Genomic DNA, 25614 nt, shown 5'->3' with positions numbered 1-25614 from the left:
GTCCTGCCGGGGCTGGACCTCGGCATCTGAGGTTATTAATATTTCTCCTGGCAATCTTGATTCCAGCTTGTGCTTCTTCCAGCCCAGTGTTTCTCATGATGTACTCTGCATATAAGTTAAATAAGCACGGTGACAATATACAGCCTTGACGTACTCCTTTTCCTATTTGGAACCAGTCTGTTGTTCCATGTCCAGTTTTTTTTTTTTTTTTTCATTTTATTACATAAAAGCTTTTATTTATTTTTTTTAATTTTTTTATTTTTTTTTATTAGTTGGAGGCTAATTACTTCACAACATTTCAGTGGGTTTTGTCATACATTGATATGAATCAGCCATAGATTTACACGTATTCCCCATCCCGATACCCCCCTCCCACCTCCCTCTCCACCCGATTCCTCTGGGTCTTCCCAGTGCACCAGACCCGAGCACTTGTCTCCATGTCAGTTTTAACTGTTGCTTCCTCACCTGCATACACATTTCTCAAGGGGCAGGCGAGGTGGTCTGGTATTCCCATCTTTTTCAGAATTTCCCACAGTTTATTGTGATCCACACAGTCAAAGGCTTTGGCATAGTGAATAAAGCAGAAATAGATTTTTTCCTGGAACTCTCTTGCTTTTTCAATGATCCAGTGGATGTTGGCAGCTTGATCTCTGGTTCCTCTGCCTTTTCTAAAACCAGCTTGAACATCTGGAAGTTCACGGTTCACGTATTGCTGAAGCCTGGCTTGGAGAATTTTGAGCATTACTTTACTAGCGTGTGAGATGAGTGCAATTGTGCGGTAGTTTGAGCATTCTTTGGCATTGCCTTTCTTTGGGATTGGAATGAAAACTGACCTTTTCCAGTCCTGTGGCCACTGCTGAGTTTTCCAAATTTGCTGGCATATTGAGTGCAGCACTTTCATAGCATCATCTTTTAGGATTTGAAATAGCTCAACTGGAATCCCATCACCTCCACTAGCTTTGTTCGTAGTGATGCTTTCTAAGGCCCACCTGACTTCACATTCCAGGATGTCTGGCTCTAGGTGAGTGATCACACCACTGTGGTTATCTGGGTCATGAAGATTTTTTTTGTACAGTTCTTCTGTGTATTCTTGCCACCTCTTCTTAATATCTTCTGCTTCTATTATGTCCATACCATTTCTGTCCTTTATTGAGCCCATCTTTGCATGAAATGTTCCCTTGGTATCTCTAATTTTCTTGAAAAGATCTCTAGTCTTTACCATTCTATTGTTTTCCTCTATTTCTTTGCACTGATCACTGAGGAAGGCTTTCTTATCTCTCCTTGCTATTCCTTGGAACTCTGCATTCAAATGGGTATATCTTTCCTTTTCTCCTTTGCCTTTCGCTTCTCTTCTTCTCACAGCTATTTGTAAGGCCTCCTCAGACAGCCATTTTGCTTTTTTGCATTTCTTTTTCTTGGGGACAGTCTTGCTCCCTGTCTCCTGTACTACAATGTCATGAACCTCCATCCATAGTTTATCAGGCACTCTGTCTCTCAGATCTAGTCCCTTAAATCTATTTCTCACTTTCACTGTATAATCGTAAGGGATTTGATTTAGGTCATACCTGAATGGTCTAGTGGTTTTCCCTACTTTCTTCAATTTCTTGAATTTGGCAATGAGGAGTTAATGATTTGAGCCACAGTCAGCTCCCGATCTTGTTTTTGCTGACTATATACAGCTTCTCCGTCTTTGGCTGCAAAGAATTTCCAGAGACTACTTCTGGGATACTTGGAATTCTCTCAATATGGATTCTTTATCCTTATCTTGTAGGATCTACACATGAAAGGAAGAACACAGGGAGGTTTCTTTTTGCCTTGTTTAGTAAATGGTCCTCAAAACATAATGAACCTTCCCAACCTTTTAGGGTCTAATCAGGAGTTAATTAGGTTAATTGTATGTTGAAAGAGTATGTGTGAAATGGGCAGAAAGAGTGAAAAAATTAGATCTCAGATCCATTTATCACACAAGACCTTTTGCTTCTTATCTCATAACGGTAATTTGAAAAGAAAATTCCTATTAACTTACTTTATGCTGAGTTTTGAAAGTGTGAGAATATTAATGAGAAAAAGGCAGAAATTATTTAAGCAGGAAATCCCAGGAATAAACTGTTGTCTAGAAATACTAAGCCAAGGAAACCTAAACTGCTAACTTAAGAATTTTATTTTTTTAAGTCTCTTAATCACAGTCCAAGAACTTATTTACATGCAGTATTCGAGACATTAAGTAAATATATTAAGTTGGTAGTCAGAGCCCTTTGTTAATCCAGTCTGTTCCTCTCAGTTAAAATATACATTAACACAAATCACATCAATATTATCAACTTCAATTGTATTTTATTAACTTAGTAAAAGTTGGTAGAATATTGTCGAGCATTCTGTGTGTGGTTATTGTGATTATAGCTAACAGGTTTGAGTGCTTCCTAGAAGCAGAAGCAGATGCTTTACAAAGGCTGTCTTTATTTTCAGCTTTTCATTATGAAAAATTTCAAACACACACAAAAGTTGAACACCTCCTTACACCAAGTGATCAATTTCTGTTATTCTTTTTTCATGCATTCCCCCAATTTTTTTCTATTTTTAATTAATTTATTTTTAATTGGAGGATAATTGCTTTACAACGTTGGGTTGGTTTCTGCCATATATCAACATGAATCAGCCATAGGTATATGTATGCTGCCTGTCTCTTGAACCTTCCTGCCACTTCCTACCCCATCCTGCCCCTCTGGGTTGTCACAGAGCACCGACTTTGAGCTCCCTGTGTCATAGAGAAAATTGCCACTGGCCATCCAATTTTACATATGGTAATATATATGTTTCAGTGCTATTCTCTCCATTTGTCTCTCCCACTACTTCCCGCTTTGTGTCCACAAGCCTGTTCTCTATGTCTGCATCTTCACTGCTGCCCTGTAGAGAGGTTCATCAGTACCATCTTTCTAGATTCCATACATTTTTAATGAATTATTTTAAAATAGATCCCAGATATCATATCATTTCATCTCTAAATACTTCAGTGTATGTCTCTAAGAGACTTTTTAAAAGACCACAAAACCATGTTACAACCAATGAAATTTATAAGAATTCCTCAGTATCATCTAATCCTCAGACCATGTTCAAGTCTTCCTGATTGTGGCAAAAATGTCATTCACAGTTCATTTGTTCAATGCAGGATCCATATAAAGTCATACCTTGAATTTTACTATTACATCTTGTCTCTATTAATTCACAGTAGTTTCCTCTGTGTGTGTTGTGTGTGTGAGCCAGTTAATTTTTAATAACGTGGGCAATTTGGGGTAGACTTTAGAATTTCCACCCTTGGTCTTGATTGACTATGTCTTGTGGTGTTGCTAAATATGTAGCACCATCTCCTGTATTTCTCTGGTAGATCTAAAAGTTGACTGGATTTAGGCTCAATTTGTGAAGGGCAGGAATACTAAGAAAGTGCTCTGTATCTGACTGGATCAAATTAGGAGATACTCAATGACTGCATGTCCCACTTTTAATGATGTAATGACTGACCAGTAGGTTCTGGTAAAGCCAGCTTAATCTCATCCTTTTGGCGCATGTAAATCTTAGATCCATCTGAACATTTTTTCACTATAAAGAGTGATGTAAGGGAATTCCCTCGTAGCGCAGTGGATAAGAATCTGCCTGCCAATGCAGGGGAAACCAGTTCCATCCTTGTTCCAGGAAGATTCCACATGCTGCGGAGCAACTAAGTCCATGAACCACAACTACAGAGCCCATGCTCTAGGACCTGCGAGCCACAATGACTGAGCCCCTGTGCCGCAACTGCTGAAGCCCACGCACCCAGGAGCCTGTGCTCCGCAATGAGAGAAGCCACCACAATGAGAAGCCCACACACCCAGGAGCCTGTGCTCCGCAATGAGAGAAGCCACCACAATGAGAAGCCCACGCACCGCATCAAAGAGGAGACCCCATCTGCCACAACTAGAGAAACTCCATGTAAAGCAATGAAGACCCAACACAACCAAAAAATAAATAAATAAACATAAATTTTAAAAAAGAGTGATGTAGGGATCTAATTTTAAGCCATCGTTGAGTAAATAATCCATCTTTTCTCCAGTGATATCAAAGGACATCTTGTTATGTACTATTTTCATGAAATAAAGACATTTTAATATACTCGGAAATTCCACCACCCACAGACCCTTACAGAGAATACTCTCCATTAAGAAGGAAAGTGAATCCAGAAAGAAGTAAAGGGATGGAAGAAGTAATAATACACAGACAAAAGTAAACTATATAATAAGTTTTACTTATAAAAATATTATTTTTTAAAATAATTAAGTCTAAAATTCTAGAAGATAACATAGGTAGGTATGTGTAAGGCTGTAGAGGCACCAGGGGAGCAGTGAGAAATAAAAGTATGTTAGCATCCTTCTCCTGTCCCAGGGGGGGAAAAAAAAAAAAAAAATATATATATATATATATATATACACACACATATATATACTTATTAATTTGACACTTTTTGAGAATAATGTACATTAAGTATGCATGTGACAACTTTATAATCATGCCTAATCCACTGGCTAAATTCTAAAAGCCTGACAATACCAAGAGTTGGAAATGATGTGGACGGACAAGAGTGCTTGAACACTTCTAGGAGCAGTATACATTATTATAATCACTTTGAAAAACTTCTTGGTACTATCTACTAAAGGTGAAGAGTCTCATACTCTGTGACTCAGCATTTTTACTCCTAGTTATGTATACAAGAGAAACTCGAGCACATATGCACCAAAACACATATACAAGAAGGCTCATGGTAGCAATGTTCTTAATACTCAAAAGCTAGACACTTCAAAATAACCAACAGTAAGACAGAAAATACATTGTATTATATTTAAATGTATGAATATTAAAAACAGTTTGGAGAAAAAAAGAGCCAGACATTAAAAATATGTACTATTTCATTCCATTCATATTAAGTTCAAAAATAGGTAAAACTAAACTATACTATTCAGATATATAAACTAAGTGCTAGAAGTTGATTACTGTAAGAATTTGGATGCTGGCTACATCTGGGGAGAGGAAGGAGATTGTGATTAGGAGGGCATAAAACAAATGTAAAGCAAATGCCTTGGTATCGTGTAAAATAGAAGATATTTATATAGGTCTTTGCCCCTGTTTTCTGGCACAGAGCTACTAAACCCTTGTAATTTCCTAAGTGCTAAGAGTAACATTTGGTCTTTGACCTCAGTTCCTGACACAGAACTTAATCCCTTGGAATTTTCTGGGTGATAGGGATGTGTTCTGTTTTGATGAAGCAGCTCTTAGTGGGCTCCTGAATGGGGGATGGTCACCAGAAAGGCCAAGCCATGATTAGAAGCCTGGAGCTATTAGCTCTACTCCACCATCATCCAGGAAGAGGAGAGGAGCTGGAGATTGAGTTTATGCCTATGTGATAAAGTCTCCATAAAAATCCCCAAAGTGTAAGGATCAGAGAGCTTCTGGGTTGGTGAGCAAGTCCAAACGTTTAGAGGGTGGTATATCCCAACTACACAGGGACAGAAGCTCCTGCACTTGGGACCCTTCCAGATCTCACCTCATGTACCTCTTCATCTGGCTGTTCATCTGCGTCCTTCATTATATAATAAACAAGTAAACATAAGAATTTCCCTGAGTTCTGTGAACCTTCTAGCAAAGTACTGAATGCAAGAGGGAGTCACAGAAACCTCATTTATAACCAGCAAAGTGTAGGCAGTGGTATGAGCATAAAGGAGAAACACAGAGGGGTTTCCCCTTTATACAGCACCACCCAGGTCCATAAATAGAACCTTGCCATATCCTGAAAGTCCCCAAACGCTCTCCCCCAAACTAAGAGAGCCAGAAGAAAGAATTCCAAACGTATCAGTAATTCAAACAGGAATGAGTTAAACTCGTTTATTAAAATATATATCAATGGAGGGAGTATTGACAGCATTATAACACTGAATCTTCCTGTGTAAGAATTAGTCATATTTCCCTTCAGTCAAGTCTTCCTTTATGATCCCCCGTAGAGTTTTAAGCTTTTGGTTTTTATCTGTAATTCCATTCTGTGCTTGCTTCACTCCCATGTCTGTCTTCACACATATCACTGATATAAAATGAAGGCCCAAACAGAGCTTCATCTCTGCGCCATGCTATAAAAGATTCCCTCCCAGAATGATACATGATCCATTAGTCAAAAGTATTTAAGAGCAGTTGTGTAAACATCTGTTTATATTGTTATATAACAATACTCTTATATAATCTGTATGTCTCCATTTTAACTTCAAGGATATTATGGAAAAAATTTAGAATGCCTTTCTAAAATTCAAATAAGATATATCTGCCAACTGAAGACAACACAAACCAATGGAAAGGTGTTCTTGAACTGAAAGAGTCAGTATTGTTAAAATTACACTACACAAAGCAATCTACAGATTCAATGCAATCCCTATCAAAATGCCAATGGCATTTTCCACAGAACTAGAGCAAGTAATTTTAAAATTTGTATGGAAACTCAAAAGACCCTGAACAGCCAAAACAATCTTGAGAAAGAACAGAGCTGGAGAAGTCACATTCTCTGACTTCAGACCATACTACAAAGCTACAGTAATCAAAAGATTATGGTGCTGGCTTAAAAAACAGACACATAGATCAATAGAACAGGATACAGAGCCTGGAGATAAACCCATGCACTTATGGTCAATAAATCTACAACAACAAAAGCAAAAATATACGATAAAAAAGATAAGTCTTTCAATAAGTGGTGCTGGGAAAACTAGATAGCAACATGTAAAAGGGTGAAATAAAATGTTCTCTAACATCACATACAAAATTAAGCTCAAGATGGATTAAAGACCTAAATATAAGACTGGGTACTATAAAACTTCAAGAAGAAAACATGAAGAACACTCTTTGACACAAACTGCAGAAATATTTTTTGGATCTATTTCCTAAAGTAAAGGAAATAAAAGCAAAAATAAATAAGTGAGACAAAATTAAACTTGAAAGCTTCTGCACAGTAAACCACTGATAAAATAAAAATACAACCTACTGAATGGAAGAAGATACTTGCAAGTGATATGACTGATAAGAGATTAATACCCAACATAGAAAAATAGGTAATACAATTTAACACAAAGAAAACCAAACTACTACCATTTAAAAAGTGGGCCGAAAAGGAGGAATTTCTAAAGAGGAAATTCAGATGGCCAACAAGCACCTGAAAAGATATTCAACATTACTAATCAGCAGGGAAATGCAAACCACAACAAGATATCACCTCAGACCTGTGAGAATGCTACCATCAGAAAGAACACAAGTAACAAGTGTCAGCGGGGATGTGGAGAAAAGGGAAGGCTCCTACACTGTTGGTGGCAATGTAAATGAGTGCAGCCCCTGCGGAAAACGCTATGGCTGTTTCTCAAAAAGCTGAAAACAGAAGTATCACATGATCTAACAATCCCACTCCTGGGTATTTACCTGGAAAAAAATGAAAACACTAATTTGAAAAGATACGCACACCTCAATGTTCAAAGCAACGTTACTTAACGATTACCAAGATATGGAAGCAAATTAAGTGTCCATTAACAGATAAATAAATAAATGTGGTATATATACACAATGGAGTACTACTCAGCCATAAACAAGAAAAAAATTTTGCCATTTGCAGTAATGTGGAAAGACTGGGAGGGTATTATGCTAAGTGAACGAGTCAGAAAGAGAAAGACAAATACTGTATGATATCACATATGTGTAGAATCTAAAAATACAACAAACTAGTGAGTATAACAAAAGAGAAGCAGATTCACAGATTCAGAGAACAGACTAGTGGTTATGGGGAGGGGACTACAGGGGCGGGGGAGAGGGAGGTACAAAGTATTGTGTATAAGGATGGATTGTACAGCATAAGGATTGGCGTGTATAGCATAGGGATAGAATGTAGGCCAGAGGGATGTATTGTACAGTATGGTGAACATAGCAGAAAAAAAATTTAGAATGCCTTTCTAAAATCTAAATTAAGTAAAACTGCCACATTCCCTGGATTTGGTTGTAAAGCAACTCTAAAGGAGAAAAACGATCTGAAATTGGATTGACCTGATTTATTCTTAATGAAGTTATACTGAATCCTTATAGCTGCCATTCTCCTTTTTTTAAGTACTCCAGAACCACCCATTAAGTAATCCCATTCGAAATTTACTGGGAATCATTACCAAGTTTTGTTGTTATTGTTCAGTTGCTAAGTTGTGTCTGACTCTGCAACCCCATGGACTGCAGCACCACTATCTCCTGGAGTTTGCTCAAACTCATGTCTGTTGAGTCAGTGATGGTATCCAACCATCTCATTTTCTGTCATCCCCTCCTCCTTCTGCCCTCAATCTTTCCCAGCATCAGCATCTTTCCCAGTGAGTCAGCTCTTCCCATCAGGTGGCCAAAGTGTTAAGAGTTTCAGCTTCAGCATCAGTCCTTCTGATGAATATTCAGGGTTGATCTCCTCTAGGATTGACTGGTTTGATCTCTTTGCAGTCCAAGGGGTTTTCAAGAGTCTTCTCCAGCACCACAGTTCAAAAGCATTAATTCTTTTTTTGTTGTTGTTTTTGTTTTGTTTTCCCATTTATTTTTATTAGTTGGAGGCTAGTTACTTTACAATGTTGTGGTGGTTTTTGCCATACATTGACATGAATCAACCATGGATTTACACGTATTCCCCTTCCCGATCCCCCCTCCCACCTCCCTCTCCATCCCATCCCTCTGGGTCTTCCCAGTGCACCAGCCCTGAGCACTTGTCTCATGCATCCAACCTGGGCTGGTGCTCTGTTTCATCCTTGATAGTATACTTGTTTCAATGCTATTCTCTCAGAACATCCCACCCTCGCCTTCTCCCACAGAGTCCAAAAGTCTGTTCTGTACATCTGTGTCTCTTTTTCTGTTTTGCATATAGGGTTATCGTTACCATCTTTCTAAATTCCATATATATGTGTTAGTATACTGTATTGGTCTTTATCTTTCTGGCTTACTTCACTCTGTATAACGGGCTCCAGTTTCATCCATCTCATTAGAACTGATTCAAATGAATTCTTTTTAATGGCTGAGTAATATTCCATGGTGTATATGTACCACAGCTTCCTTATCCATTCGTCTGCTGATGGGCATCTAGGTTGCTTCCATGTCCTGGCTATTATAAACAGTGCTGCAACAAAAGCATCAATTCTTATTTTCCATAATCAGCTCTGTTATAGCTTGGATTATTGCTACTAATTCTCCACTCTCCTACATTGGAATAATATATCCATGTCTTTTTCTGTGTGACACTGCAGGATTCCCAAGGGAGCTGGCAGATTCTATTTCCTCCCAGCACTGACAGTGGTGTGGCCACGTGGCAGCTCTGGCCAATCGGAGGAAGGCAGCAGAAGAGCTGGGGGAGATGCAGAGATGCAGGCACATCAAACATACAAGACGCCTTATACATCCAGTCACGCCTCAGGTGCTCCTACCATTCACCATGAAAATCACCTATGCCAGGGCTTGCTGGTCCACAAAGACATATACTGCTGATTTGAACCAGACCCATTGAGTGACTCAGAGCTGCCCGAGCAGACCTCCACACCTGACAGTGTTGTAAACCACTGAGACTTGGGGATTGTCTGCTGTGCAGCAAAAACTAATGTTTTCCTTTTTGAAAACCAGTCCATCTACAGTCTTTCAACAATTCTAGCCAGTGATTAACATGAATTCTTAAAGGTTACAAATAGTATATATATATACAACAGAATATTATCCATCCTTAAAAAGGAAAGAAATTTTTTTCCTAAGAGCCATCCTAAGAGGTGTGAGGTGATATTTCATTGTGGCTTTGATTTGTATTTCCCTGATGACAGTGACGTTAAGCATCTTTTTATGTCTGTGTTGGCTATTTGAACACAGTAGGACTTTTTGAGGTGATAAAAATGTTCTATATCTTAATTGATGGCAGCCATTCCACAACTGTGTCCATTTGTCAAAACCCATTAAACTGTATAGCTCAAAAGGGTGACTGCTACTATACGGTAACTTGTACCTCAGTATATCTGAATTTAAAAAAAAAAGAGAATAATTTTGACAAATGCTACAACATGGTTGAAACTTGAAGGCACTGGGCTAAGTGAAATAAGCCAGCCACAAAAAGACAAAATAAATTCAGGATTCCATTCATATGAGGTTCTTGGAATAGTCAAATTCATAGAGACACAAAGTAGAATGGTAGTTACAATGGCTGGGAGGACAAGAACGGGGAGTTGCTATATAACGGGTGCGGGCTTTCAGCTTGAGAAGGTGAGAAATTTCTGAAGGTGGATGGTGGTGACAGTTGTACAATAATGTGAATGTACTTAACGCCACTGTACATTAAGGTGAGGAAAATGTTCTATATCTTGATTTATGGTGGCAGGTCCACAACCGTGTTCACTGATCAAAACCCACTGAACTTTATAGCTCAAAAGGGTGAATGCTTCTATATGCAACTTGTACCTCAATACATCTGAATTTTTTTTAAAGGAATGCAATTCTGACATATGACACAACACAAGTGAAACCTGAGGCTACTTAACCTTAAAAATGGTTGAAATGGTAAATGTTATATTATGCATATTTACCACAATTAAAAAAAAATTACCTGGTGGAGCCTTCATTTGGGTTCCCACAAAAGCAGATTTTGAGACAAGGACTTCAAGGACTTGGGTTTAGGTTGTCTGGGGAGTGAAGTCAGGAGGCTCCAGGGAGGAAACAGGGAAAGTGAGATGGAGAAAGCCAAACGCCTGTGCAAGCAAGCGCCAAGGAGCAGCCTCCATCTGCGGGCAACTGTTGCCTCGCCCTGAGTACCAGGCGGACCACAACTTAAAAGCATCTCTCTGGAGAATGGGGGAGGTTGTGGCATCTATCACTGGCTCCTAATTCCCATTTACTTCCCAGAGACTTGCCTCTGCAGGCATTAACCCCACCTCTGACTTTCTGGGTTGTGCCTGGGAGCAGTCCAATGATGCCTGGTGAGGACGGGAAAAGCCATCACACAGAGAAGAGAGGGTCAGGTGTTTGAGCTTGGAAGCCGGCAGCACGCAGAAACTGCTCACCTTAGCTGCAAACTCGGGTGGTTTCCAGAGATATGGGACAAGGCATCAAAATGTCTGCTAAGACACTATGCCCATCTTAACTGCCTGGAGGGTGCTTCATCTGGGCAGCTAGGAGCTCTCTTAATTTCTTCTCACCTATCTTGGACTTTAGGCACAAAGGTATTGTTTATTCCACTTGATTCAATTTGATTTTTCCATTTCCTTGATAAAAATGGTGGAAAGAGTAGAATAGTGTCCTGTTCCCATGATTTATTCATATTATGTCATTCACCTCAGGCAACTGAATCCTACTCTCCCCCTAACTCATAACTAGGAAGTGCAAGAAGCTTCATCTTTTTGTGGTTTTTCTTATTCCTCCCAAATGTACTACCCCACCATGGCCACTTGTTTCTATAAGAGACCATTTAGAAAGTTGAAGTTGCTAATTCCAGTCTGTGATGGTCCAGTGTGATATGTGTGTGTGTGCATGCACTAGAAAATGCTCAATATTCCTGAGACTCCTCAACTCACTATCATTAGACAGACTTGGCTTCACAGAATTTTTAAATTTCGAACTTGGATTCACAACCTGGTAGGTGAGGGGAAAGTCCTCACTTTGGAAGACTGTTCCGAGCGTGCACACCCTTCTGGGGACTTGTTCTGTGTGTTGGTCAATCCTGGGGCAGGGGGTGGACCGAACATTTTATAATTAACCTCCCACGAGAACAACTTGTTCCTTAAATTCAGAGGCCAAGAAACTTTGAATAGAATCAGTTGAGAGGGACTGGGTTGTTTTTTTAAAAAATTCAAGTGGAGCAATTCTTATTCAGTCAGAACCAAAATCCTGTCTAACTTTATTTGCATCACACTTGTTGGCACAGATCGCCTGGTGATGAAAATAAAAGAGCCTGTGTAAAGATCTGGGAATAAAAACAACAGACACGAGAGAAAAGGAAAAGGAAGAGTGAAAGGAGACAGTGCAGGGGAAATAGGGCAAGACGGGAGAAATGGGGGAGGACAGGCAGAGGGGGAGGGACAGGGTGTCCCCAGAGAATGTGTGCGTTGCAGGTTGCCTTCAAGAACGGCGACGACCTTAACCACCTAATGGTGAGATCATTAAGACACAGTGTCACCCAAACCGTTAATGACAAAGCCTGAGCCATGGTCTCCCAGCGCTTGTTCAGTTTTCTTTTCTTCCATCCTTTCTCTCCCCCTCAAGCAGGTTCATTTATTAATTTTGTTTTAACATTCATTAATTTTTTAATTGAGTTGACTCAGTGTGAGAATAGAAACAATCACCTCCTAGAAAAGATCAAAGAAAGGTCTGGATGTATTCAGAAGACCAGGAAAAATCCAGGAAATTTTCAGTTAACATTTGACTGACAGATATTTGTATGTAGTTATTTACTCATCTGAAAACTGAACTTTGAGTTTCCTTCTGGTTGGAAGCTAGTCCTCCCTGACACAGCTTCTGTGTCTAGCACAGAAACCCCTTCAGGGCAGATTCCAAAGCTCCAGGCAGTGGCTCTGGAAACTGGTTATTGTCCTCAGAAATCTTGCTGTGATCCATCCCCAACCTGGAGCCAGAGGTGTGCTGGGATTTCCAGAAGGGAAGAGAGTGAAGCTGGCAGGCACTTCCATTCAAAGCTTCTAATTCTGATGTGGGTCAACATCTCACACAAACAGTCACATGAAACAATTTGCTCAAGGATTTGAGCCCTCTTCACCCATATCTACCTCTTGTACCAACAACAATATGGCTGCAGGAGGGAGACAGTACCATTTTAAATCACAAAAAGTCTGGCGATTCCCTTCCCTGAAGTAAAGGTCCACTTCCCAGAATGACTGTAATAGGGTGTTCTGAGTGTCTCTGACATCCCATGACAGGTGTTCAGAAGCTGCTTGTATCTAACTAGTGGAACAGTTGCAAGTATAAGGGGGGAAATATTAAAGCAGAAAAGACCTTGGGGTGCTGTTCGCATGAGGGAAACCATGAAGTCTGGGGGACAAGCATGGTTGTTGAAGGGCCTGAGAGCCAGAGCCAGGGTGGATCTGGGCTGGAGATTTCTGTCTGGGACCCAGTGTGGGTCTCGATGGACAGAGACGAGAGGGAACGCAGAGAGGAGTGTCGGCTCTGCTGCTCTTCGAAGGCTACTGTGGCCTAAGCAGTGCATGCACGCATGCTCAGATGTGTCCAACTCTTTGTGACCCCATGGACTGCAGCCTGCCAAGTTCCTCTGTCCATGGGACTCTCCAGGCAAGAGCACTGGAGTGGGTGGCCATGCCCTCCTCCAGGGGATCCTCCTGACCCAGGAATCGAACCCACATCTCTTGCATATCTTGCTTTGGCAGGCGGATCCTTGACCACTGAGCCACCTGGGAAACCCGTCGCCTACGTAAGGGGTAGTCACTGGTCTCAGAGAAGACCTGGCAGAGCTCCAGTGGTGAGATACTGCCCTCCAGTGGCTGGAGGGCAGGGGCGCTCGACAGGGAGCCAACTTGGTCTGGGACGTATATGAGACCAGAATGAACTGGAGGACATTGAAAATCCTGCGGTTGTAACGGTACTGACAGCAACGGTGAGCTAGCAAATTCCTGTGTGAATGTGCATGTGCGCACCTGGAAGAGACCCCCAGGACAAGGCTATCCTTTCATTCCTCCTCTGACACCCCTGCTCCACCCCTCTCCGGCATCCCTGGATTCCTGCTCCCCATCAAGCAGGTCACTTCCTCATATTTCCACTCCTGCTCCCTGTTAGGTGTACAAGCTGTATATCACTCATGTTTGTGCAAGCATACATTACACAACCTTGGGGAACCATTTACCCCATCGATGTCATAGAGTTGTACCATTATTGTGGACATTTTGTCACCAATGGCCATGAAGTGACTTGATGTTCAGGTGCCTTTTTCTAATTTACACAAAGTTACCGTATAGGCTAGTAGAGTTCCTTCAGGGCAGGTGTCTGTTCTAGGAGTGGGAGCCAAAGTGGCACCCAGGTAGGTATAGCTTCAGGAAAAATCCATCACCAGGACTGAAGCTAAGATGGAAGAGCTATTAGATTTCCTGAAATGATCACTTAGGAGGATGGGTTACGGAAACTGTAGTGGAAAGAAAAAAAAAAACAACAGTGGATTCTTAGCAATTTAACTTCAAATTGTGAGATGATCCATAAAGATGAACTTATCCCACACAGGTACTAGTTCTGGACTAAAAGTTCTGAGACAGAAACTATGCTCTATTCACCTCAGTTTGTGAGGTCTCAATGTAATAATACCCATCACCTAGATGTTTGTTGAGTTGAATTCCCCTTTCAACAAAGGTTATCAAGAAGCATGTCAATAGCAGACAAATTAGGAGTTTTATAACCTCCCATTAGACCACAGTTCTGGGGTATAATGCCAACTGTCTGAGTCTTTTCTCTGAGTCTTCCTAGGTTGGAAGCCTATCTAAGGGAACGGAACATGATAGAGAAAAAATGAACACTTATTGAACACCTACTATGAATACTGAATACTCTGCTTTCATCATAATGAGGGTTAGGTATAAAGGTTTGGTTTTTTATTCCCCTTCCTCCCTTACCATTATAAACAAGCAAATTTATTCACTGGGTACAATAACCAAATGGTAAACAAAGAAACGCTTTAGAAACAGCAACCTCCATTTTACCCTAGTGCTGAATGAGAGACTGGAACACTGAACTTACAGAAGGGTCTGTTGATTCTTCATCTCTTGAGTCTAAGATGGTCAGCTCCCTAGAGCAGACCCAATTTGATTTACCGTTTAGTTCTTAGCAGAGCTGCTGGAGCAAAGAGAGGATGTGCGAGCTAGGGTTCTTTCAAGGTCTCATACAACATGGAGACAGGAATAAAAAGAAAGAAATGGCTGGTCCACCCAAAGGACCTAGACACTTCTACATTATATTCTACATTATATTTGTTATCTACTCCTGTATATAATATGAGCTACCCTGATGTAACAGATGGTAAAGAATCTACCTGCAATGCAGAAGACCCAAGATCAATCCCTGGGTGGGGAAGATCCCCTGGAGAAGTGAATGGCTACCCACTCCAATATTCTTGCCTGGAGAATTCTATGGACAGAGAAATTCTGTATAAGTTAACGCAAAATTTAGTGGCTTAAAAAGAACAACATTTATGATCTCACCGTTTCTGTGAGTCAAGTATGCACTGGCTGGGTCCTTTGACTCAGTTGCTTGTGGGCCATTGGACTCTGATTTGTTGGCCAGGGGCCGCCCTCAGTTCTTGATAGTTAGGCCTCTCTAGCTTGTATGCAACATGGCAGCTTGCTTCATTAGAAAAAGCAAGAGTTTGTACAAACAAGATGAAAGTACTAGGTTTTTAAAAAAAATCTTTATTTTTTACTACAGCACAGTTGATTAACAGCATTGTGTTAGTCTCAGGCATACAGCAAGTTGATTTGTTATACATAGGCATGTTATCTATTATTTTTCAAACTCTTTTTCCCATTTAGGTTATTACAGAATATTGAGCAGAGTTTCCTGTGCTATATCCTTGTTGGTTATCCATTTTAAATAGACTAGTGTGTACATGTCAATCCCAAACTCCCAACCAATCACTCCTCCTGACCCATGCCCTCAGGAAACCATAAGTTCATTCTCTGTGAATCTGTTTTTGTTTTGTAAATAAGTTTATTTGCATTATTTTTCAAGATTCTGCATATAAGCAATAGCACATGACATTTGTCTTTCTCTGACTTACTTCACTTAGTATGATAATCTCCAGGTCCATCCATGTTGCTGCAGATGGCATTGTTTCACTCCTTTTTAATGGCTGAGTAATATTCCATTGCATTATTTGTAGCATATTTTCTTTGCCATCCATCTGTCAATGGATGTTTAGGTTGCTTGCATGTCTTGGTTATTGTAAATAGCACTGCAATGAGAATTTGGGTGCTTGTATCCTTTTAAATCATATTTTTCTCCAGACAGGCCAAGGAGTAGGATTTTTGGATCATATGGTAGCTCTATTTTTAGTTTTTTAAGGAACCTCCATACTGTTCTCCACAGTGGCTGTACCAATTTGTGAAAGTTTGTGCAAACAATATAGAAGTACCAGTCTTTCAAAAATCTAATCACAACAGTGATATATCCTCAATTTTGAAATATTCTATTCATTAGAATATGTAAGGCTTTAGGAAATTCAAAAATACGTGGAAAAACAACATACTCCTGCTAAATAAACCCTGGTGGCTCAGACAGTGAAGAAACCATTTGCAATATGGGAGACCTGGGTTCAATCCCTGGGTTGGGAAGATCCCCTACAGAAGGGAAAGGCTACTCACCCCAGTATTCTGGCCTGGAGAATTCCATGGACAGAGGAGCCTGGCAGGCTCTAGTCCATGGGGTTGCAAAGATTTGGACTGAGTGACTTTCACTTTCACTTTCAAAGCAAAAATCAAAAGGGAAGTTAGAAAATACTTTGGTGATGAATGAAAATAAAGATATAACATACCAAAACTTAGAGAATGCAGCTATACCAATATTTAGAGGAAAGATCTCAAATCGGTAACCTAGCCTTCTACCTTAAAAATACTGGAAAAAAACTTAGAGTCAACATAGAGCCAGAAATAACAAAAACTAGAGTGGAAATTAGTGAAAGAGGAAATAGAAAAAATAGACAAAAAGCAATGAAACCAAAAGTGGATTCTTTGAAAAAAATCTATAAAATTAATAAACCTTTAGCTAAATTGACCAGGAAAAAAGAGAGAGAAAACTCAAATTAATAAAATTATAAGCAAAAGAGGGAACAGTATTACCAACCTTACAAAAATAACAAATTATTAAGGAAACATATGCAAAATGAATGGAATTATATGCAAAATAATTAGGCAAACTGGATGAAATGGACAAATTCCTAAAAAGACACAAATGAACAAAACTGACTTAAGAAGAAACAGACAATCTGAAAAGGCAAGGGAAGAGACTGAATTAGTAATGATATTTTTTAAACTGCCCACAAAAGAAAACAAAACCAGCTAGCTTCTCTGGTGAATTTTATCAAGCATTTAAAGAATAACTAATTTCAATTCTTCACAAACTCTTCCAAAAAGCAGAAGGAGGCAGAACACTTCTCAACTCATTCTATGAGGCTAGTATAACCCTGTCTTATCAAAGCAAGGCAAACACTAACAAGAAAACTATAAATCAATAGCTCTTCTGAATATGTATGCAAAAACCATAAACAAAATACTAACAAACCAAGTGGCAATATATAAAAAGAATTCTAAACTGTGACTAAGTTTGATCTATCCCAGGAATTCAAGGATAGCTCAACACTAGAAAATCAAAGCAATACACATCAATGGAATGAAGGTGGGGGGGGGGGGGGGGCAGATCGCATGATCATTTCAGTTGATGCAGAAAAAGCATTTGAGAAAATTCAATGTCTTTTTCATGATAAAAACACTCAACCAACGAAGAATAGGGAAAAAAAAACTTCCTCAACTTCATAAAGGGTATCTGTGAAAAATCCACAGTTGATATCATATTTAATGCTTAAAGACTGGAGACTTTCCCTCTAAGATTAGTAACAAGACACAACGCCTACTTTCAGCACGTTTTTTCAACATTGCTCTCTCCAGCTAGGGTAATTAGGCAAGAAACTCCATTTCACCCCACTGAGTCACAAGTTTATCACTAGCTACAAGAAAGCTGGGAAAGTATCTGGGAAGAAGTATGGGATTATCATATCTGTACAATCATAAGTTATCCCCAGGGGATAAAGGAAGGATGGATCTTACTGAGTTTACCATGCAATTAAGTATATCAGGGTTCAATCAGCAGGAAAAAGGTAAGTGAAATAGCTGTTGAGTAAGCAATCAACCATGTTTACCAGGCTGTGCTATCACTGGAAAAATACAGATAAATAACACATGACCCCACATGACTCCATGCAGACCTTCCTCTCTCGTGGCTGTAGGCCCTTCCCTCCGCCTTCAGTAGGACAGGGCAAGACAAATGGCACAACCCTGAGCAGCCTCACCACCAACCACTGCCAATTTCCAAAAAAGGAAGACACTCTGAACTGGACTACAGTCATCCCTTTGCTGACGTGCAATCTCCCCCCTCACATCCACTCTTCCTACCTTTAGCACATACTGCACTGAGCTGTCAAAAAGATCTTTTACAACACCAGCATAGAAGAATCACAATTTAATCCTACAACCTGCTCAAAACTTTTCCATGGATGACTTTAAGATAAAGATCAAAATCCTTGACATAAGACAACAAGGCCCTGCATGGGTGACCTCTGCCTATTTCTCCAGCCTCATTACACACTTCGTGGGGATGTCTTCCCCCAAGAGTAGGTCAGGACTTCTAATTATATATTTCTAGAACCCAGTGAAATTTCTCTTTACTTCACTTACCGCAACGTGCAATTTTAGTGTTATTTTCATGATTGTTGGATTACTGTCTAATTTCCCTACTAGAGTATAGCATCATAAAGACAAGGACTGTTTTGGCTTCTATGTGTATCAGAGATTGCTCATGACCTCCCAATATCTCCACTTTTTTTAATTAGGAAAAGAATCCTAAATTTACTGAAGGCAGCAATGCACCCCACTAAAATATTACATGTTCCAGCTTCCCTACATGTTCCAACTTTCTTACAGGTCCCAGCTTCCCTTGCAGCTAGATGTGACTATGTGGCTAAGCTCTGACCAATTAGATTTGAGCAGAGTGTGGTGTGGTAGGTCTGGGAAGTCTCACAAAAAGGAGAGTATGAGCTCCTCTCTAGTCCTCATTTTGGCTTGCTTGGATTTGGACATTACAGCTGAAGGTGCAGCAACAATCTTAGACCCTGAATTGTCGTGCCAAGGATGACAGAACAGCAAGCTAGAGCAACCTGGGTTTCTGATGACTCTGGAGCTAGCATACAGATCCTGGAGTGCTTACTTCTGGACTACTTTTCATGTGTGAGAGAAGCAAATTTCTGTTTTTTATTTGAGCCACTATTTTTTTTTTCTGTCATATTCAGCCAAACTTGATCATGTGCTGTGCTCAGTCACTTTAGTTGTGTCCAACTCTTTGTGACCCCGTGGACTGTAGTCCACCAGGCTCCTCTGTCCGTGGGATTTTCTAGGCAAGAATACTGGAGTGGGTTTCCATGCCCTCCTCTAGTGGATCTCCCTGACCCAGGGATTGAATCCATGTCTCATGCATCTCCTGCATTGCAGGCAGATTCTTTAATGCCGAGCCATTGAGGAAGCCCCAAAACTTGATCATAACACAGTATTGAATCATCTGCCTTGCCCATAATAGAAGATTAGATTAGATCTGTAGAATAGATCTTCTACAGATCAACATCTGTAGAAGGAAGGAAGGAAGAAGGCAGGAAGGAGAGAGAGGGAAGGGGGAAGGGGAAGGAAATGCTGGTTTAGAATGATAGGTATCATGCATGAGATGTGTAAGCAAAAGCCTACGAGATTCCAGAAGACAGAAAAATTGACCCCAGTTAAGGTGGTCAAGAAAATTCCTAAGTTTAGATCTGGTAACTTGTTTCATTGCTTCCGTTACTCACCGTCTATGTCTTTTTGATGGCACTGCCATGCTGTGTTGTTGTTGTTGCTTTATTTTATAAGTAATGCTTGCTCGTTGTAAAAAGAATGCTTTCTGAACATATGGAGGGGTATAAAGTGAAAAGTAAAACTCTCCTTGCCTGTTTCCCCAAAGCCAAACCTCCAGAAATAACCAGTCATCCTCTATGCTTCCAGAAATGTTCTCTGCATATATAAGTATATATGTCTTATGTCTCTCCATACGTATAAATAACTCTTGTTTCTCAGATGGGTGTGGGTATTAGTCAGGTGGTCTGTTCCTGGCTTTTTTTCTCTTCATCATGAATCTTTGGCCACTTCTAGGCTGCTTGGGATTTTCTCTGGTGGCTCAGATGGTAAAGAATCTGCCTGTAATGCAGGAGACTGCAATGCAGGGGACCCAGCTTCAACCCCTGGGCTGGGAAGATCCCCTGGAAAAAGGAATGGCAACCTGCGCCAGCGTTCTTGCCTGGAGTATTCCCTGGACAGAGGAGCCTGATGGGCTACAGTCCATGGGGGTGGCAGAGGGTTGGACACAATTGAGAAACTAAAAACAAAAAAAAGCCTGCTTACAATGGTCTGTTTGGGGATTTATCACGCACTGGACAACAAGCCTCAAGAGACAGGAGTTCTGTGTTTGCTCATCTTGGAAGTTCTGAAACCTAAAACATGCACTTAATATAAGTGCTGCTGAATGAATACTTGAGTGGGCCTTGAAGTTGACACAGGGCAGCTGGCAGAGGTGGAATTTTCCTAACAAACCGTTCTTTTAATGTTTTTAATTTTTATTCATATTGGAGTATAGTTGATGAACAATGTTGTGTTAGTTTCAGGTGTGTAGCAAAGTGATTTAGATACACATAAACATGAATCTATTTTTTTTTCAAATTCTGCTCCCACATAGGCTATTAAAGAATGTTGAGCATACTTCCCCGTGCTACAAAACTGTTCTTCGTTGAAAGACAGCCTTGTGGTCACTAGACACACATCATTCTTATGTCCCTGAGTCCTCTCAGGACTTCTCAGCGAACCACAGCACTGGTGCTTCAGAATGGAGAGCTAAACTCATCAGTTGGAGTGCTCAGCACTGCCCAAGACCCAGAAGTAAAAAAATAAAATTAAAAAAGCCAGTCTCTTAAACGAAACTGAGTGCTGGCTCCCTGCACCCCCAGAGTCGTCCCTTGGGGTCTCATTAAAATGCAGCTCCAAATGCAGGAAGGAGGGAGGCCCCTTCCAGGCCAGCCTGAGGAAAACAGCCCAGATTTTTTTTTTTTTACCATGAAAAGGTGCTAAAAAGAGATTCATGGCCAGTTTCAGAACTTTGAACTGTGGGCACTTCCAGTGAGAAAATTTGTGTCTGGAAATAAAACTGAGATGCAATAAAAGGGAAAAGAGAGCTACCTCTAGACCCTTTCCCAAAATCCTGTATCATTTTTAGTCTTTTTCCTACTCTCAATTTTCACTTATTGATTAAAACGCAGCTTTAACACCTGACAGGACACCAGTTTTGCTTCATGAAATTCAAGTGGGTTTGAAGAGAAATCCATTACTATCACGTGTGAGGGGTGTGTTTGTCATGACTTTGCTGGCTCTCTCCCCTTCTTTGCCCCCCCCCCCGCCCCGCTGGCTCCTCAGCACCCTCAACACCTTGACCCCCCAGCTCTGAGACCAGCCCTGCCCTGAATCAGGAAGGATAGAAGGCAGCTCTCCTCTAGCTGAACTTGAAGTCAACCCTGCCCTTGCACGTTTCCCAATATTTTGCCACCCTCTGAGAGGCAACTGGAGTTCGTTGCCTCTGCTTGCTTAGTGTTAATGGGGGAAATGTGCTTCAGTGGAAACTGTGGATTTATCCAGACTGTAAAGGACACCCTTGGGGTACTCTGATGCTATGGAAGCAATTTTAGTTCTTGAAAAATTGTAGACATTACTCCAAAATAATTCTTGTCTGTAGACATGTAAATTGTGTCATTTCAGATAGAGGTTTCATTGACATTCAAGTGAACCCACCATTTTATTGCAAGCAGTAAGCAAGACAGCCCTTTGTCCAGGAGGAAGATATCCTTCAGGTAGTTTGCTATCAACGCAATCCTGAAAAATGACCTTGCAATTTTGCGCATGCCCAGAAAGACCATGTAGGAGCACAAGAGACCCATGGGGAACTCTCTCCACAATGACATCTGGTCGAGTGAAGAAAGCAAGACATAAAACTGAATGTAAGGTAAATTCCATTTAAAATTGTATATAGGTGCCTGAAAGGGTATTTAGCAAGAAGTTAGTGCTTGTCATTGGATGGCATAAGGTCAGGTGGTATTTAAACTTCTTTCTTGTTACCTTTTTGTTTTGTATGAATTCATTTCAATGAAAATGTGTAATTAAAAAAAAAAAACCATGATGTTATTCATTTTTGAAAACTAGATGGGATCAGAGCTCAGAGAGAATTGTAAGATTAAATCATACTTAGGAAGCTAGGATGATAAAATCCAAAAGCAAACCACGGAAAAGAGATTGAACATCATCAGGAATGGGGGAGTGGGAGGTAACCAGGAAGCTGGGAGATGACACATGTTTGCTGGTTTTTAATGCCAAAGACAACAGAACAGCCAGGGCCATGATCAAATTCTTTTTGACATTTGGGAAGCCTGAATCTGTGGCAAAAATCCAGGAATAACCAGGTCCATGTGGACCACTGCTCTGACATCATCTTAGCAGATCCTGTCCCTTCAGAATGACAAGTCCAAATTAAGCAGAGATAGGAAAAATCAGGGTTCCCCCCCTTAAGTCAGTGTCTTTCTATATCTCTGGGCTAAGTGAAGTCACTTTTCAAATATAGCACCACCCTGTTACAATACGGCTGGTTAAGATATGCAGTGAGTTAAAACATGAGCCATGAAATAGAATGGCAAAAGCATCATGATTCCAGACAAATGCAGGAGTTTCACTATAAAACTGATGCCCTTAAAATGACACCAGGTTAATTAGCAAACAGACATCTGAACTGTAATCATTTTGATTGCTAATGAGTAAATTTACTTGCTTTGAAAATGACAGATCGAGGCAAGGGCATACTCTTTTGGGGGGACCTGGATTTCAGAGGATTAAAGCTGTTATTAAACTGGTTGTTCCTATGCAACTGTTAATATGAAGTTTCCAGAAGGCTCATACCATCCCAGAAAAGTAGTTGCTAATAACTCCAAGCTAAGGCACAAATAGAACCATCCATGGGCCTTGGGGTGGTGGGGCGGGGGGAAGGGGTGCAGAGGGCTGGAGATGTTTCCTAACAACCAGATTTAGAAAAGAAGCAACTGGAGATGGGAGCTGTCAGGAGGGTTGTTTGTGGAAAGCTGGAAGGTGATCCAGCAGACCCGGAGCCAGGGGAAGGCAGCCAGAGATCAGGAAGAGAATCAGAAATGGGTACAGACTCCAGCAGCCCAGACACAGGTGCAGGTACAAAGCGTGGCTGGCCAACCAGCAGCGGCGCTCTCCAGTGGGCACTGTGCCAGCCCCAGGTCCTGGTCTGCTCAGGGCCACTCGCCTGGCGGTGCTGGTTCCAGTGCAGCTGTACAGACAGAGGGACCAGGGACGTCCTGAAGCCCCTTTCAGCACTCACACCCGCCGGCTGGTCGTCAAGGCTCCCTCTGTGGGCAGGGCCCAGGGGCATCCCCGGGCCAGGGCTGAGCAGCGGGGCAGATCCCTGGCTGCTGCTGTTCCCTGAACCAGAACACGCATGACATACCCAGTTCCCTAGGGAAATAACCTGGCCCCTCACCACCGTTTCTGCTCTGCTGCTTTGTTAACGGAAGGTTAATAATTCCATTTCGTGGTTAACTGAAAAACGCACAATGTCAGGTTAAAAATCAAAGAAGTCTTGAGTCGCTGTTCTCACCGTTTTAGGTTTAGGAACACAGAGCACCTTCCCCAGAGTAAATACTTGATATTTATTTTTATGAAATGACCAGATGAAACATCCAGTGTGTGCTGGTAAGAATGACCCATTTCCCTGTAGTGTGGCCAGGAGGATTCTAAATCCTTGCATGACCCTTCTTCTGAAAGGAGGATAGTCTGCCCAGTCAATGGTCCTTGCCTAAAAGCTGAAACTTCTATTTCCAAAGAAAGGAAAAGGACACTTTTCAAAAGTTTTTACCGAGTTTTAGGTAATTCAAGGCATCCAACAGGGATGAATGGTTCTGGCTGGCAAGACACTGAAGTGACCCTCATTTTCTTAGACCACACTGAATCTCGGGCATTGTCTGTAAGCTGGAAAGAAAACACCAAAACTGCTCTGCATAGCAATAGAAAGGGCATGATAGGAAGAAAGGGCGGGATAGATTACGGCATACTCACAAAAAATGTTTGTCTTTCCTAAAGGGGCTTAATGCTACTACACAGCCTCTAATCATTTTTGTTTGCTCATTGGAAGAACACACGGTCCATGTACACATGCACATGTATACATGTATATACATGTGGATGTTTCTTATTGCATTGGAAATGTTTTCCAAGTGTTGCATTTTAATTAACTCTGACGACGAGGCTGTAGGAACCCTGAAGCAGAGTCAGAGTTAAATCTCAGCACTTCTACCCTCAGGTGGACAGAAAGAAATCACATGGCAAATTAAAGTTAATTCCCCAAAGACAAGCCTCGTTTTTGCCTGCTCTGCTCTGATGAAAGCAGGAGTGTCCTTGCCAGGGAACCTGGGCTGAGAAGTGAACCACAGCGACTTTTCCTGTAGAACGCTGATTCGCTGCAGCCCGGTGGATCCAGGAGGAAAGGAAAGGCTAACTCTCAACCCCACTCAGAGTCACTCTGTGCTGGACTTCTAGAAAAGGGCAACTCAGAGTGACTGATCTTTTTTTCTACTAAACCTTCTGATAAAGGGGGATGAAAAAGGCTTATTTTAATTAATCCATTTTCCTTTCTGTGTGCCCACCGTCTGGGATTGTCAGTACAGTAGGTACATTAGGAGAACAGCAGGAGGTGGCATTTCCCTGGGCAGTGAAAATTTGCACTGGGCAGGGATCAGGAGACCTGGCCCGGGATCCCAGCCTTGTTTACCAGCTATGTGACCTTGAGTAAGTCATGAGGCACATCTGCAACTGGGTGATCCAAGAAGTGGCCCAACACGTCAACACACCATCCCCCAGGATCTCTGAATGTGAAATTCTAGACCACAGGTTGGCAAAGCACGGCCCACAGACCAAATTCAGCCCACCATCTGCTGTTTAAATAAGTTTTGGTGGAACACAGCCAGGCCCATTAATTGCATATTATTTCACGTTGCAATGGCCAGAGTTGGGAGTTTGCTACAGAGATCACACAGTTCATGGTCTCTATTCAGTCATAAATATTTACTATTTGGCCTCTTATAGACAAAAGTTCACGCCCCCTGTTCTAGACTCAGGAGTACATGCCCCTTGTTCTAGGCTCTTATCCTGACTCCTGTTAACCTTGGAATTCCAGTCCCCACATCCATTTCCTGATCAGAAAGCCTGGGATGGCCCAGAGAATAACTAAGCAGGTGCTTTTGAAACAGGTCATTGCCTGATCATCTCACCGTGGAGAGCCAAGTAGCTTCCTTCGACAGAAAGCCCACACTCCCTCAGCCCCGCAGAGCAGAGGGTGGGCACCTGCTTGCAACGCTGAATGGCCCTCACTTACTCTTTTTATAAATTTAAAAATTTCTTACTGAAGTATGGTTGATTTACAATGTCATATTAATTTCTGCTATACAACAAAGTGATTCAGTTGTGTATATATATATATATTCTCTTTTAATATTCTTTTCCATCTTGATTTATCACAGGATATTGAATAGAGTGCCCTGTGCTATACAGTAGCACCCTGTTGTTTATCCATTCAATATTTAATAGCTTACATCTGCTAACCCCAAACTGCCATTCAGTCCCTCTCCCAAAACCCTCCCCCTTGGCAACCACAAATCTCTTCTCTATGTCCATGAGT

The sequence above is a fragment of the Dama dama genome, chromosome 27 (assembly GCF_033118175.1).
Source record: "Dama dama isolate Ldn47 chromosome 27, ASM3311817v1, whole genome shotgun sequence".
In the NCBI taxonomy this organism is placed as follows: domain Eukaryota; kingdom Metazoa; phylum Chordata; class Mammalia; order Artiodactyla; family Cervidae; genus Dama; species Dama dama.
This window is presented reverse-complemented; position numbering follows the sequence as displayed.